Here is a 3,217-nt window from a genome sequence, read left to right as displayed (position 1 = left end):
ATATAGTGTTTTTTGTTTTTTTGGAGAGGTTTTCACTATAGGGCACGTGCGCTCACTAGACAGACAGAGACATAAAGACAGAAAGTGAGAAATCACCCCCCAGGGGGGATGGTCACCCCGCAATCCCTTCTCCTCTATTCTCCTCTTGGGATCTTGGGCATGCACGCACATGCGCCCGGCCTGAGTTTTAAACCACCGGGTCCAGGACGCGAACCGCAGTTGACTACGTGGGAGTCCAGCGACATAGCCATTATGCTAACTGCTGGTTCCCGTAAATAAGTTTATATTTTAAATAAACACTGAGTCATAGAACCAGCACCCGGCAAAATTGGTCAAAGCCTGGACCCCCACATGGTCAACTATGGTTAGAGTCTTAGACCTCGTGACTTGCTTTCTCACTTTCCTTCTCTGTCTCATTCTCTGTCTCTCTTTGGGAAGCACACATGCCCTGTAGAAAACTTAAAAATCATAAAAATGATTAATAAAGTAATATACATAATTTAAAAATAAACACTAAATTTATATATTTTGTATAAAACATCTTTATGGAAAAAGGACAATTACATTAGGCAAATTTGTTGACCAAAACAAGCAAGTACAATAAACATATATACAAATAAGCATCAGAAAGTTTAGTTTCCATCTGATTTCCACTTGTACTAATAATAACAGCATTTGATTTGCAGATTGAGCAAATTTGAAGTTAACTCTTGGAAAAGCAAGTAATTTCACCAAGATGGATGTGTAAAATATTAGTGTTTCTATTCTAATCATTAAAATACTGAAAGAACTGTTGAGTAAACATAAAAGGCAGTTATTTTCTGCAAAATAATGTCATCAATTCAAAAGTTAAGAGGCTAACATGCTTCATTAAAAATCTTTTTACTGGGGTGAGCGGATGGCATAATGGTTATGTCACTGGACTCCCAAGTATTTGACATTGGTCCGAGTCCCTGACCCAGCAGAGAGATGACAAATGTTTGCTGCTTTAAGTTATACAATTTTGGGGTAATTTGTTATGGAAATTTATATAGTTATATCAGTAGCTATATACTAGAGAACATCTAAATACATGGTTTATTAAAAGGTAGAGAAATCAAGTTATTTATTTGAGGGAAATATCTTTCTCTCTCTCTCTCTCTCTCTCTCTCTCTCTCTCTCTCACACACACACACACACACACAATTTTTAGTGAGGCCAGCAAGTGGCATTGTGGTTATGTCACTAGACTCCCACATGGACAACTGCAATTTGAATCCCAGACCTGGCACCCTGCTTTCTCACTTTTTTCTCTCTCTTCACTCTTTGGCTCTCTCTCTCATGAGCACATATGCCCTATAGCAAATTAAAAATAAAAATAATAGATAAAATTAAATAAATAATTCTTGTAAAAAAACAATCTCTTTAGTGAGCTAGTTCCATGGCCTGGTGAATAAGGCAGCTGGATTCCACATGGCTCAAGTCCCAGACCTGGAGGTCTCAGAAACATACCAGGCATGTGTGTATACATGCCCCAAATCCAAAAAGGTGAGAGAAATGGAGAAAGGATTTCAGCCAGATCATTCCACATGTAGGGTGGTTTTTCATCTTCCTGCCTTACTGTCTCATTTTCTCTGGCAAGGGAACATGTCTTCTAGGAAAAACAAACAAAAAACCTATTTAAAATTTAAAAGTTTTGGGACCAGCAGTTAGTGTAATGGCTATATTGCTGGACTCCCAGGTAGTTGACCGCGGTTGAAGTCCCGGACCCGGTGGCTTAAAGTCACGCCAGGCGTGTGTGCATGTGTGCGTGCCCAAGATCCCAAGAGAAGAATGGAGGAGAAGAGATTGCGGCATGGCCATTCCCCCTGGGGGGGACGATTTCTTGCTTTGTCTCTCTGTCTCTGTCTGTCTGGCGAGCACACGTGCCCTATAGCAAAAATCTCTCAAAAAAAAAAAAAAAAGAAAAAGAAAGATGTCCAAAATAAAGATAACAAAACAGATTTTTTCCCTTTTAAAAAGCTTTATTGAGCTGTAAATAGCATCCAAAAAATTGCATATTTAATGTGCATATTTGGATAAACTTGGAAAAATGCATCCCCTTATACTACCACCACCATTATCAAGTACCTAAAGCTATCCATCAATATAACATCCTTTTAAAACTTTTCCTACAAGGGGCCAGCAGGTGATGTGATTATAAGGGTGCTGGACTCCCACATGGCTGATTGCGGTTCTAGTCTTGGAACTGGTGACTTGCTTTCTCTCTGTCTCTGTCTCTCCTTGGCCAAATTAAAAAAAATAACAAATATAATGAAATGAATAACTCTTTACAAAATTATTTTTTCTACAAGGAATGTGCATTTGCAAGAGAAAGCTAGAGAGGGGAAGTGAGAAATCACCCCCCATAGAGAATGGTCATGATGCAATTTTGTCTCCATCTCTACCACCATTTTGAATTTTGGGCATACACACATATGTGCCAGGTTTTTTAGAGAAATTATTTTATTTTATTATTGTTTTAAAATTTGATCAGAGAAGACAGAGAGAAAGAGAAAGGGAAAGTCAGAAACCAAACTACCAGGTCCAGGACTCAAACCACATTCAGCCACATGGGAGTCTAGCACCTTAACCACCACACCACCCACTGGCCCCACCCAGCATGTTTTGTGAGCTGATGTGAGCAACTCAAGTTGCTGGGTTGGCCATGTGTGATTCAGTCACATTAACCAACTTAGTGACTGGCCTCGTGTTATGCCCTTTATAAATTACTAAGATTAGCCTCTAATTAGTCCAAACTAGACTGTATTAGCCTGGATTTTATGAGAATGTGTACAAATCACCCTTTGGGAAACATTCTAGAATTTTTCTGAAGAGTTATAACCACTCCTCCATTGTTTTTAGAAAGAAAGAAAAAAAAAGAGTTCATCTCACATGAGCCCTGAGCTGGTTACCACTCAAACAAACAGAGCCTCTACAAAAATGTAAACTTAATGGCTATGTCATTGAACTCCCATGTAGCCGACCACGGTTCAAGTCCAAGATCCAGTGGCTTAAATTCACGCCTGGCGCGCGTGCGTGAGTGCTCAAAGTCCCCAGAGGAAAATGGAGGAGAAGGGATTGTGGCGTGGCCATCCCTCCTGAGGGGTGATGTCTCTCTTTCTGTCTCTCTGTCTCTCTCTGTCTTTCTGGTGAGTGCATGCATGCTATAGCAAAAACCTCTCCAAAAAAAAAAAAA

The 3,217-nt window shown here is 39.7% G+C and overlaps 1 protein-coding gene across 1 annotated transcript in view; it reads left to right on the top strand.

The window, feature by feature from the left end:
* LOC102488851 (vomeronasal type-2 receptor 116) overlaps positions 1-3,217 on the top strand; it is a 24,913-nt gene that overhangs the window by 9,582 nt on the left and 12,114 nt on the right. The gene's annotated exons all lie outside the window — the stretch shown is intronic.

The sequence above is a fragment of the Tupaia chinensis genome, unplaced genomic scaffold (assembly GCF_000334495.1).
Source record: "Tupaia chinensis unplaced genomic scaffold, TupChi_1.0 Scaffold148257_1, whole genome shotgun sequence".
NCBI classification, from domain to species: Eukaryota; Metazoa; Chordata; class Mammalia; order Scandentia; family Tupaiidae; genus Tupaia; species Tupaia belangeri.
The sequence above is the reverse complement of the archived record's forward strand: the minus strand, read 5'-3'. Positions and strand labels throughout refer to the sequence as shown.